Below are 14,069 nucleotides of genomic sequence, written 5' to 3'. Positions count from 1 at the left end.
ACCAACTTTGCACTGCTAGGATAAATCCTATTTCGTCAGGGTGTATAATCCTTTTTATATGTTGCTGGATTCAGTTTGCATGTACTGAGTTGAGGAATTTTTATGTGTATATTTATAAAAAATATTGAACCATAGTTTCTTTTCTTGTGATGTCTTTGTCTAATTTTGGTATCAGGGTTTTACAGTGGCCTCATAGAATTAGCTCAGAAGTATTCCCTCCTCTTGCATTTTTTGGAGGAGTTTAGGAATGCTTGGTGTTAATTCTTTAAACACTTGATAGAATTCACTGGTAAAGCCATCTGGGAGTGAGTTTTTCTTTTTGGATGATTTTTTGGTTACTAATTCAATCTCTTTGTTATAGGTCTATCCGGATTTTCTATTTCTTCTTGACTCAATCTCTTTCTAGGAATTTTTTCATTTTATCTAGGTTATCAAAATTGTTAGTGTATTCAATTGTTCATAGTATTCCCTTGCAATTCTCTTTTATTTCTGTGAGGTTGTTAGTAATATCCCCTCTTTCATTCCTCACATTAGTAACCTGAGTCCTTTTTTTCTTGTTAAAACCATTTTTTAAAAAAGAGAAAAGCAAACTAGGCTACCTTTAATTTCTAGGCACAACAGCAAATCAGCAGTTTCTTTAACTGCTCTATAGCAAACTGTCAATTCCGTATATTGCACCAAATTTCATGGAGATAAGAAAAACACTGACCTTAAGCAGCAGCTGCTTCCATCCTTCTAATCCCATCTCTCATTCTTGAGAAGCAAAGTCTCTGTGAACCAGCTGCCCCATATGGGGTAGCTGCCAAAGACAGAATTAAGTATCAACCCGAGGCTTCTACTTACTTTTAATTTTTACTCAGTTTCTCCAGATACACAAGGCGGGGGGCGGGGCCGGGGGTCCTAACCAGAGGGACCTGTGTTTATAATCTATTTTGAGAACTTTATGCTTGATATTAACAGACCATCCAACTACAATTTCTGTATGCTTAAAATAGGCAGAACACAGAGTAGCAGTGCATTACACCTACGCAATACAAGATGCACTTGAAAAAAGTGGAATTTTCACAGTAGGAAAAAAAATGAGTGTCCTCCACCAACAGCCTCCTTCTTGGATTCGTGCCCAGTATTCAATGGGTCATGATCATTTCTGTTACAGGTCTCAAAAGCAGGAAGTAAACAGGGGCAGCAGCGTTCATCCATCTACATTCATGTACAGATTAGAATGTTCCTTAAATCACCCAAAGCTTAAGGACAAACAGAAATATTAGCAAATTTAAAGGTCCTAGAATTAAAAAATTAGTATTTGTTCTGGTGAATATCTGCTAGAAATGATACAGGTTCCCACCCTGCTGAATACTACCAGTGGGCTCTTATTTTTTGACAAGGTGGGTAGTAAATGGGAACTCAAGACAAAGATGCAGGGACATCTAAGGCAGACATAAGGAGGCTGAAAACTCTATAAACTCCCAAATCCCTTGCCTACAAAGGGACACCCACCCCCAACCAGCCTTCTGAGTTAAAACCTTTCAGTTACTGCACCTGGAGCAGGTGCCTCAAAAGGAAATACATACCAGTTCTCCCCAGTCATATGAGAATTAGATCCCAACACAGTCCAGAGAAATAAGAGACCAGTCCCAGGAGGAAACAGTCTCTATACTAACCGTCAACAGGAGTCTGGAGAACAAGAGTGAATCTAAAGGTAATAAACCAACAAAGATGGAATATAAGGCTTGATAAGACTATTTATTGTCATGGGTGGACTCACATGACATTCTCTTTCTTCAAAAGGGCAGATAGCAAATATTTTAGGCTTTGTAGCTCACATACAGTCATGATTACGTATTCTTCTTTGGTTTTTTATTTTTTTTACAACCCTCAAAAAAAATGTAAAACCATTTTGAGGAATGAAGGAAAGGAGGAGAACTGACTAAATTTGGCCCAAGGGAAAAAACAGTTCATCAGTGCCTGCTCTAGAGGACACCAAAGCATTAAATAGTCTGTTAAGGGACTTCCCTGGTGGTCCAGTGGTTAAGACTCTGTGCTCTCATAGCTGAGGGCCCGGGTTCAATCCCTGGTCAGGGAACTAAGATCCCACAAGTGGCGTGGTGTGGCAAAAAACAAAACAAAACAAAAAACCAAGAACCTTAAAACAAAAAGCAATATTAAAGAGTCATATCTTAATGATAAAAGCTTCAATTCAACAGGAAGATGTAACAATTTCAAACTGCACATACCTAAAAACATAGTCTGAAAACGTGTAATTCCCAAATTGACATATACAGTCCCCTAATTAAAAGAACTACAAGGAAAAATATATAAATCCAAAACTGTAACTTAGAGATTTGGAAACACCCCTCTCAGCAACTGACAGAACAAGCAGACAAAAAAACAAAACAAATGCACAAAAAATCCAATGTACAGAATTATGAACTAATTATACAGAATTATGAACAAGACAAGTAATTTTAAATTTGACCTAATAAATATATACACAGGGTTTCCCCGGTGGCACAGTGGTTAAGAATCCGCCTGCCAACGCAGGGAACATGGTTCGAGCCCTGGTCCGGGAAGATCCCACATGCCGCAGAGCAACTAAGCCTGTGCGCCACAACTACTGTGCCTGTGCTCTAGAGCCCGCGAGCCACAACTACTGAAGCCCACGCACCTAGAGCCCGTGCGCCACAAGAGAAGGCACCGCAATGAGAAGCCCAGGCACTGCAATGAAGAGTAGCCTCTGCTCGCCGCAACCAGAGAAAAGCCCGCGCGCAACAATGAAGACCCAACGCAGCCAAAAAATAAAATAAATAAATTTAAAGAAACAAATATATACACAACATTATCCCAACAATTGCAAAATATATTCTTTTCAAGCACACATCGAACATTTACAAAGGTGTCCCCAAATACAAGTCCTAAAGCAAGCCTCCACAAACATCTAAGGAATGATACCACAAGTGCTCTCTGATCACAATGCAATTATACTAGAAATGAATAACCCACAAAAGTCTAAGTAGAAAATGCCCAGATGTTTGGAAATTTTAAAAATCTATTTTACATAAACCATAAGAAATCACACTTAAGAAAATCACAAGGTGGGTGAACCTGCCCTACCAGATATCAACACTTACTGTAAAACCACAGTAATGTGTGATATTGGCTCAGGGATAGACAAATAGACCAATGGGACAGACCAATGACACAAAAGAGAGTGCCCAGGGACTTCCCTGGTGGTCCAGTGGCTAAGACTCCATACTCCCAATGCAGGGGGCCTGGGTTCGATCTCTGGTCAGGGAACTAGATCCCACATGCCGCAACTAAAAGATCCCGCACGAGGCAACGAAGATCCCAAGTGCCGCAACTAAGACCCGGCGCAGCCAAATAAATAAATAAATAAATGTTGGGGGGGGAAAAAATCCCAAAACAGAGTGCCCAGAATCAGGCTCACGTTTATGGTCAACTGGTTCATGATATACAGTACCATAGCTGGGAAAATAGATTTTTTAAAGAAATAGTGCTGGGACAACTGGATATCATATGGGGAAAAAAGTGAAACTGGATTCCTACCTCAAACCATATAATAAAGCCAATGCCAAATGGACTGATCATAGATATAAAATGTAAAAGGTAAAACATAACCTATAGAAGATTACTATGTACAGATTATATTATTAAAATCCTACAAATCAATAAAATAGCCAATCAAAGGAAAAAACAGACAGGAAATTTGAACAAGCTCATCACAAAAAAAAAGAAGGAAGAAAGATGAAAGGAGAAAGAAATCCAAAAAGGCAATGGAAAACCACCACAATGGGCTAAAATTTAAAAGTCTGAGAATTCTGGGAATTCCCTGGCAGTCCAGTGGTTAGGACTCCATGCTTCCATTTCAGGGGGCACAGGTTCCATCCCTGGAACTAAGATCCCACAAGCTGCATGACAAGGCCCAAAAAAAAACTCTGAGAATTCAAAGAATGTGAGTAATTTGCTGCCAGTGGCAGTATTAACTGCACAAACACTTTAGAGAACAGGCCAAGAGAGCAACCAACCCACAATGAAATAGATGGAATGCAGGATCCCAAAAGGAACCTTGAAGGTAGTGTGGGTGGGTTAGAGAAGGGATTGGACCTGCTGTTTGAGTATGAAAAATAATACTGTCAGACATGTGACATTTGGGGAGAAAAATTGCTCTAGCATCTTAGAAAATTAAGCAAAAGAAAAGTGAGGCAATTACTAACTCCACGAAAAAATGAAAAGGGGGATATAGTTTCAGAAAAATACTTAGCTCAGCAGTAAACAATATTTGCATAGTTATAGTACCACTCACTATTGGCTTAACCAATTTGAAATATAACTCTATTAAGGTATATGGGGAAGAAAGCAGGAGAGCCAATTCTCAGCTATGGAGGCAAAAAGTCAATAACATCTGAAGTTATCAATCAAAATATAGAAGTTGCATACCACCAAAACTATGGAGCTAGATATAAAGAAAACAGCTAGGAGAGTGAAAGTGGCAGCTCCTGGAGAAAGGTACTGGGAGATGTGGAAAGGTGAGGAGTGGGATGATATTCAACACTGTAAGGCTTTTAGTGCAATTTGACTTTAGTAACAATGTACATGTATTACTTTGAAATTTTTGAGAAAGTTCTCCACTTTTATTGCATTTCTGTCCATTTATCCTGACATTCAACAGGTCTGCTTTACTGGCATATAAAGGTTTTAACCATTTTTTAAAATTTAGAATGCACATACAATGTATTTTAAAATCTCACCAAAATGAAAATTCTGAAAATAATTTACCCCTATTTACTCAATAGGTCAAAGAAAATGAGAACAAAAAGAATCTAGAATCTAGAAATGCAAGAGAATATAATTTGAAATACAAAAAATTTAAACTCACAGGAATACTATTCATAGAGAGATTTTTACTAAACTACTAAACATCTGAAACTTTAACATGTCAATAAGTGAACCCCTAATCTTGCCTCCTAAACCTAAAGCTTCCAAAGGATTTTCCCCCTCATCTCAGTAAATGACACGTTCATCCTTAATTGTTTAGAACAAAGCCTTGGAGTCATCCCCAACTTTTCTCTTAAACTTCATATCCACTCAAGCCATCATTAACCCACCTACCTTCAAAACACATCCAAAATCTGACCACTTAGCATCTCAACCACTACCACCCTGGTCCAAGCTATCACTATCCCTCACCTGGATTTCTGCAACAGCTTCCTAACTGGTAACTGTGCCTTCAGCCTTGTTCCTCCCTCCCCTGCATCCCCCGCCCCCTTCAGCTTCTTACACAAAACAGCCAAGGTAGTCCTTTTAAAATTTAAGTCAGGCTCCATTATTTCTCTGCTCAAAACCTTCCAGTGACTTCCCATCTCAATCAGAGCAAAAGCAAAGGCTCATATTAACTATTAACTACTTCCTAGTTTTTCCCCTGGTCACTCTGCTCCAGTTATCTTGGCCCCCTTGCTATCCCTTGACTGCATTAAGCATATTTCCACCTGAGATTAAAAAGTGTTCCAGGCAGAAGGAACAGCTCTGCTTTCAAATAACTGATAACTTTTCTGTTCCAGAATGCAGCAAAAAAACAAGTTACCCAAAATAATACAAAATTTGTCTTGATAACAAAACTAGTGTGCACACGCGTGTGTGTCCACACACACACTACACACACATTTCTAATCTCATATACAAAAAGATACATGAAAACCTTAAATTAAAACAAGTTGGCATTTTTAACACAACATGGGCATAGCCAAGTGGTCCACCACTACCAACTAAAATTGATAAAAGGAACACAGAGATGACCGAATTTTAGGAATTCTAGTAACACATGACATCAACCAGTCAACTAAAAACAACTACCCTATCACCTCAATGTAACCACCCCCATGCCCACCAGAAAAACACTTCTTAAAATTAAACAGCCTTTTTTCTACACAACCCTAGGACTATTTTGCCCAACTTGCTTTTGGTATTTCATACATCATTGGAAACTTCTAACCATCTCAAGGTGTAGTAATTCTGTCAAAAGATTTACTGCAGAATTCAGCTCAGTACACCTCTCAATTCCAAAATAATTTACTTAAGTTCTATTTCCCCAACTATTTCAAAAGACTCTTCAGTTCCATAAAACACTGGTACAAATTCAGAAAGCCATCCAACCAGCTGGAAAAGATTTTGCTTCTGAGATCACAGGACACCTTTTCAGCAATCCTCAGTTTGAACCTGGCATAAAGCAAAGACTAAAAGGTCTATCAATAGCGTCATTTTTCTAACACCGAAGAACTTCAATTTGCATAGATCCAGTCTCAAAGGCCCTACAAGTCATGCACATCCACCAACCAAATGCAAGCTCCTCATATCGGTTATCATTTCCTTTATTATCTTCCTCCTGACTCTATTTCCACAGTGGATCTCACTCTTTCTTAACCCTTTCCTTTGGAAGCCCACATAAACCCTTTCCCAGTGAAAATATGAATCTTGAGGTCATCCTGGATCATTCACGTGGGCCCTAAATCCAGTGACAAGTATCCTTATAAGAGTCACTCATAGGGAGACAAAGAAAGTAGAAAACAATGTGAAAACAGGCAGAGATTGGGGTTCTGTGCTCACAAGACCAAGAATGCAACGGCAGCCACCAGAAGTTGGAAAAGGCAAAAAACAAACTCCCCTCTAAACCTATAAAGAGAGCACAGCCATGCCCACATCTTGATTTCTGACTCTGAGCATCTAAAATCGTGAGAAAATAAATTTTTGTTGTTTTAAGCCATTAAGTTTGTGGTAATTTGTTACAGAAGACATAGGAAACTAATACACTTCCTAAGCAGGCTGTATCACATCAAGGGACCTACAGCGTTCCCAGCACAGCAGTTTTTCATCTCACATGCAAAATTTTTTCCACTTTTCTTTTAAGGTTTATGCCATTCTGCTCTTATACCTTCTTTCTTCACTACAGTAATCTATTGATCACCAAAAACTCTTCAAGCATAATTTTTTTCTCAAACCGAACTATTACAAACCTCATAGGTTTTAAAATTCACATGAATGACCATAGGTTCTTAATCTCCTAAACTCTGATAACCTACCAATTCTTAGTCCATTTCAACTACACAATCCTTTTGCCACATCCAAGAGATAAGAGAAATATTCACTGAAAATCTGAGTCTGGGGGCTTGTCAAGTTCATAACCCCTTTCTGAAAATTCACCATGCCCACATGTACCTGCTTTAAAAAAAAAAAAAAAGTGGCGGCCCTTAGGGAGTTCATAAATAGTTATATCCTGAAACTCCTGCCCCTATGTCCCCAAAGAGATTACTGACAGAAGAGCAGCCAACATACAGTCACTATAATGCAAGGTTTCCAATCTCACCACTACTAACATTTTGGAGCAAATAAAATCTTTGCGGGGGGTGGGGAGGTGGTGGTGGTGGTTGTCTTGAGCACGGAGGGTGTTTAACAGCAGCATCCCTGACCTGTACCTGCTAGATATCAGGAGCACCTTGCCCTCAGTTCTGACAATCAAATATATCTCCAGACAATGCCAAATATTCCCTGGGAGGCAAAAATCACCCCTGGTTGAACATTTGGCCTACCTCGTTTTAATTCCCCCAGAGGAAATTTCTCAGCAACCTTCTGAGTCCTGAATTATCTTCAGGTTTCTATAAGGCCTAATGTTTGGTGATTCCTGTTTTTTCCTTCCACAAGATCTGGCTCTACAAATAGTTTTCTCTTCCTTATTTCTCTGTGTATCCTGCCAATCCATTCACACACTTTTTAGGGTAATCCAAGTATTTCTCACCTTCTAAAATGCCCAATTAATACTTACAGACTAAAAAGCATTTTAAAGAACATAAACTAATTACCACTAACCAAAAACATAAAATGTCACAACTGAAGCAACAATAAACCATTAACAAAATGCAACAAAAACACACACAGTAATAAAAGGTATTGTCCCTAATAAATTTTTCCAAACATTCAAAGACAAACTCTCTCTATTACACTAGATTTATAATAGATATTCAGCAAAACTCAACATTATTAGTTAAAACTCTAAAAAAGACAGACATGGACAATTTAATTTTTTAAATTCTCTTTTTCCACCGGCCTCTTACAAATTAACATTCCCCAAGTGTTGTTCTCTTACCACAAAAGACACACATTAAGTAATTTCATCTATACTCATACTTTCAATTACTACCTGTAAGCCATTAACATACAAATGAATATCCCCAACACAATTTCCATCCCTAGTGATACTCAGATATCCAACAACATACTGGACGTGTCCATCCTGATGTCTTAAAAGCACCTTAAACTCAACTATCTAACAATCAGGTCATTCCACTATGTCCGTTCTCCACAATCTATGATACTACCATCCACCCACATCAAGAAAATAAAACCAAAAAAAAAAAAAAAAAAAATTACACGACAGCAACGATGACAACAGTAGCATTTACATTAGCAAAAATATCCAAAACAGCCCAAATGTCCAAAGGAGAAAAAAACAAAATGCCAAGGTAGAATTTTGATAGTCATTAGAAATAAGAAGTACATAAATTGCATAAAATAATTTTGTAAGAAAGAGATAAATTAATGTCTCATATATAAGTATTCTAACACAAAAAAAAACACACTGAAAGAATACATACTAAAATATCAACAGTACTTACCAGTAGGGTGGTAAAAGATGGAGATGAAAGGGTATACAAAGAATTTTTAAAAATACCTTCCCATTTTACTTATATGTTTATGCAATGTTTGAATCTTTCACATCAAAAAAGAATGTACATATCAGCTGTGAAATAAATAACTATATAGGGCTTCCCTGGTGGTGCAGTGGTTGAGAATCCACCTGCCAATGAAGGGGATACGGGTTTGAGTCCTGGTCCGGGAAGATCCAACATGCTGCATAGCAACTAAGCCCGTGTGCCACAACTACTGAGCCTGCACTCAAGAGCCTGCGAGCCACAACTACTGAAGCCCACGCGCCTAGAGCCCGTGCTCCGCAACAAGAGAAGCCACCGCAATGAGAAGCCCGCGCACTGCAAGGAAGAGTAGCCTCCGCTCGCAACTAGAGAAAAGCCCGCGCGCACAGCAACGAAGACCCAACGCAGCCAAAAATAAATAAATGAATAAATTTATACATATAAAAAAACTATATAGTGTTTATATCTATGTAAAATATATTGGGAAAGGTCAAAAGGGAAACTGGATGTCTACACAATAACCTGTACACAAATGTTCAAAGCAGCATTATTCATAAGAGCCAAAAAGTGGGCATAACCCAACTGTCTATGAACTAATGAATGGATAAATAAAACGTGGTATGTCCATATAATGGAATATTATATTTAGCCATAAACAGGAATGAAGTACTGATACATGTTACAACATGGTTTAACCTTAAAAACATTATGCTAAGTAAAAGAAGCCAGTCACAAAATGCCACGTGTTGTTTGATTCCATTTATCTGAAATGTCCAGAACAAACAAATCTTCAAAAAAAGAAAGTAGACTGATGGTAGTAGGTGGGCAGGGAAAAAAGAAAATAAGGAATAACATGTTAGTATAGGTATTTTCATCATTTTTGGAATGACGAAAATATGCTAAAATTAGATAGTGGTAACGGTTGCACAACTCTGAATATACTGAAAACCCCAGAGTTGTATTCTATAAGGGTTGATTATATCGCCATAAAGCTATTACCAAAAAAGTGAATCTTAAATGAAACAGACTTTAATATGCATCAGGCTTTTTAAATAAACCTAAATTTGTCTTATGAAAATTATCTATTTTTGTTTTTGAAGAAAAATTTCATTTAGTGACCATGGTCACAACAAAGTTTCAAATACTAGTTGAAATGATTTAACAAAATAAAACAAATTTCCATGTCAACAGGATTATCTTCATTAAAACTACTAGTATTTATTTAATAACTCAATTTTCTGATGGGTTAATATAGTCTAAAACAATATATTTTAAACATAAACAGTGACAGATGCTAGGAATCAGCATATTTTCTATCTCAAATACCTTACAGAGAAATTATCTAGGTATTATATATCTTCTAAAATGGAACTATATCTACATTATAAAGGATATGTCAGAAACACTGTACTATCTGTAGGGAAAAAAAATAAGTTAAATTATACTTGCCTTTCTCTTAACCATCACTAAAGATGATACAATAGAAACATTTCCAAATATAAAGTCCTTAGAACAGTTCCTGGCACATCACAAGCATTTATTAATTTACTGATATAATATTTTTGATGAAAAGAAAACATGAAAAAAAAATTTACCTTAGTTACTTATTTCACTTAACTACTTATCAACTCTATTTCAATATTACTTTTATCCCTTTCAGCTTCAATAATTACATTAATTCTAAACTATTAAATTATTTACATTAAAGCAGCAGTTCTCAAAGTGTGGTTCAGGGACTGTGGGGATTCCAGAGACCCTTTCAGGGGGTTCATGAGATCAAAATCATACACAGGTAAAAGATCAATTCAAAGTGCAAACAGACCAATGAAATTTAATGCAACATTGTGTGAAAAGTATATAGATACAGTTTCAGATTCCACATTGCAACTAACCTTTAAGAGATTACCACTTGTTGGGACTTCCCTGGTAGTCCAGTGGGTAGGACTCAGCGATCCCAAATGCAGGGGGCCCAGGTTCCATCCCTGGTCAGGGAACTAGATTCCACATGCATGCCACAACTAAGAGCCCACATGCCGCAACTAAAAAAGGATCGGGCACGCTGCAAGGAAGATCCCACGTGCAACAACTAAGACCTGGCGCAGCCAAAATAAATAAATATTGAGAGAAAAAAAAAAAAAAACACCTTCATTAAAAAAAAAAAAAAAGAAATTACCACACTTGTTGAGTTCTGTTGTAGAGTCAAAGAAGAGTATCACAATTATTTGAAAATGTTATTAAAGTACTCCTCCCAAAAAAAAAAAAAAAAAAAAAAGTACTCCTCCCAACACACTGGTGTGAAGCTGGATTTTCTTCATATGCTTCAACCAGAACAACATATAAAGATTGAATGCTGAAGTTGATAAGAGAATCCAGCTGTTTTCTATTAGGCCAAACATTAAAGAGATTTACAAAAATGTAAAACAGTTGCCATTCTTTCACTAATTTTTTTTGTTTTGGAAAATAGTTTTTTCATTTAAAAAGTTATTTATATTAACCTACAACTAGTTTACTATTTATTTTTCAATGAATTAATAAATATACTTAATTTCAAATACAATAACTGTGAATAGATATAAAACAAAAGCTATTTGGAGTCCTACATAATTTTAAGAACGTAAAGGGATCCTGACCAAAAAGTTTGAGACCACTATATTAAAGTAATACTTAAGGGAATTCCCTGGCAGTCCACTGGTTAAGACTCCACCCTTTCACTGCCGGGGCCAGGGTTCAATCCCAGGTAGGGAAACTAAGATCCTGCAAGCTGCGAGGCAAGGCCAAAAATTAATTAATTAATTAATTAAAAATTAAAGTATTACTTAAAACCCCATTTTTAATTTATATTCTGAGTTTTATCTCTCGTGTATCTCACATATGAAGCCATAAATCTTTAAAGTAAGCTGAAGAGCGCAGATGACATAAATCTTGATTTCTTCGGGTGTACTAAAATGAAGTTAAGCTTAAGATGTAGCTCCCTCAAAAAAGACAGGATGGTCAAGTAAATAGAATGATGTTATTTGTCAAAAGTAACCACAGTAGCTAATATACAGAACTTATGCAGAAATAGAGCCAAAGAACTTTCGCTGTGCCAAGAAAAAGGGATGCACAGAAAAACATTGAAGTCTGAGCTTCAGAGGGGTTAACAGAGCCCTTAACCGAATTATGTATGGTAACAACTTTACTGGAGTTGGTTTCTACCTACCATCTAAACTTCTGATCACCTTCAGCTGAGGTTATTCAAATTACTCAACGTGTAACATAAATCTGCTAACAAAACTCACGAAAAAATACTTAACTATTAAAAAATCCATTGTGCAATGCTAGTCTCCTTCATTATTAGAATAATTACAGTCAGCTTTGTGCTGTGATGAATTACCAGGCTAAAAAAGGCCATCCAGCAAAAGAGGTTAATGACATTCATTAATTAGGGTCCTTTTTCAGTTCTTCTGGAAGCGTAATTTATCGATTTAAAGGCCTAGCACAAAATCTTGTTTGGGTCTGATGTTAAAAAAAACTACTTTTTCACTACAGAATTGTAATACTAATCAACGAAAAATGACAGCATATTTTCTTTACCCAGGAATTAGTAAGGTGGGCAGAAGCTCATAACATAGGGGAGATTTTGTTCTAAGGGTACTTCCAAAGACACACATCTGACCTAAGGGGCATACACTGCATTCTGCCCAAAAGGGGGAAGTGACTGTTACAGCTTTCTCATTTCTGCACATGCTCTAGGTCTGAATTTGCAGATTCCAAATTAAGCACTTTTTATCCCACTCTCATTTCTAATTCCACGGTGAGATTTTTTTTAAGTTTTTCAAATTAAAAAAGTTCCATTGGTATTGATGCCCTGCGTAAAGCAAAAACTAAGGACTTAATCAGAAGAGGCTGAATATAACATAATTCATGGCATCCAAAATGTTTTAAACTGAAATTGTGTTTTACCCTTTTTCTTTTTTTAAATAACGTTTAGGTGAGGAAAAAACAAAGCACACCCACATCCTACTCTTCCACTAAGTAGCATTCTTTTACTGGTTTCTGTTAAGGCTATTTACTGAAACATCGTTTGATAATACTATTCGAATACTGTGTGCTGCAACTACTTCCTGCTGAAAGAATCCCTTTTCAGCTACCGAAGGCTACCCGAAAACAAGATGCACAGTACTTCTAAAACCTCAAGGATTTAACTCCTTCCTCCTCCCCCGCCCCCACTCCTGGAAAATACCGTACGTGCCGGGATTTCAAAACAAAACATTTGGGGATGAGGGAGGGGGAGGTTAAGTGTGTGGGAGCGGCAATGTTCTCCAATTTTTGGAGTTGCTATCTCTCCCATTCTGCCCGAGAAAAACAAACCCCCGTTATAAAATAATCTTAAGAATAGCGATCAAAATCGAGGACCCAATTCTCTTCTGCTCGCATCTATCTCTACAAACTTCACTATGCCCCTCAACACACCCAATTTCTACTCCTGAGCAGCCCTGCCTGCGCCCAGACCGTCCTGTCCAACCAGAACCACACTATGACCTTGGACCCGGGCCACAGCTCCCCTCCCAGTCTAAGGACCGTGAGGCCAGGATCCCCACATCCCGCCCCGCAGACTGCAGAGGCCTCAGGGTTCACGCAGGGTCGGCGGGGGACGACGGGCAGGGGAGCGAGCCGCAGGACCGCAGCTCCGCCAGGGCTGGAACGGCGGGTTCGAGGGAGACGCACGGAAGGAAAGACGCCGGGGGTGGGGACGAGGCCGGGCTACCTGCGGGCCGGCGCCGACACCTCCCCGGCCGCCGCAATGGCTGCACGCCACCTCGGGGGCTCCGGAAGCCCGCGCGGCCGCCTGGGAGGCCCGGCCTGACCCCGTCCTCGGCCACGGCCCCTTACTACCGCTGACCACCCAGCGGGCCGCGGCAGGTGATGCGGCGACTGGGCAGCCGAGCCGCGCAGCTCGGTTACCTGCCTCAGGCGACCGCGCCTCCGAGCCGCCCACTCCCTCCCAGGGGCGCCAGGAGCCGGGACCCGAGGAGTAGGAAGGGCGTGCGAGGCAGCACGACACAGAGGGGCGGACAGGAAGGGGGAGAAGCGGCCGGCTCTCCGGAGGGGCTGGCAACAGGGAAGCGAGGACGCTAGCGACGCGACAGCGGGCGGCGGGGCGGTCGGGACGCTACCGTACCTTCCTCGCTCCCGGCCGAGGGTCCGACGAGAGCTAGCAGACCGCCTCACATCCGGGTATCGGGAGACACTCAGCTGCTTCTGCCGCCACAGCCGCTTCTGCCGCCACCGCCGCCCCTCCCGCGGCGCAGAAACGCCAAACTTCCGGCGATGACGGCTACGCCTCGCCCGTCAGATGGGAGTTACCTGGGA

At 39.4% G+C, this 14,069-nt stretch overlaps 1 protein-coding gene across 9 annotated transcripts in view; it reads right to left on the bottom strand.

The window, feature by feature from the left end:
- ESCO1 (establishment of sister chromatid cohesion N-acetyltransferase 1) overlaps window positions 1-14,019 on the bottom strand; it is a 65,532-nt gene extending 51,513 nt beyond the window's left edge. For 5 of the 9 annotated variants that reach the window (XR_014233995.1, XR_014233996.1, XM_082353548.1 and 2 more), the window contains exon 1: window positions 13,879-14,019. The gene's annotated coding sequence lies outside the window, so the exon portion shown is untranslated. Of the gene's footprint in view, window positions 1-709; window positions 800-10,609; window positions 11,274-13,878 lie in introns of those variants that run through there. The other 4 variants (XM_082353544.1, XM_082353543.1, XM_082353546.1 and 1 more) reach the window with 3 other exon arrangements.
- Between the last annotated feature and the right edge of the window lie 50 nt (window positions 14,020-14,069).

The sequence above is a fragment of the Balaenoptera borealis genome (assembly GCF_965194805.1).
Source record: "Balaenoptera borealis genome assembly, chromosome: 14".
NCBI lineage: Eukaryota > Metazoa > Chordata > Mammalia > Artiodactyla > Balaenopteridae > Balaenoptera > Balaenoptera borealis.
The sequence above is the reverse complement of the archived record's forward strand: the minus strand, read 5'-3'. Positions and strand labels throughout refer to the sequence as shown.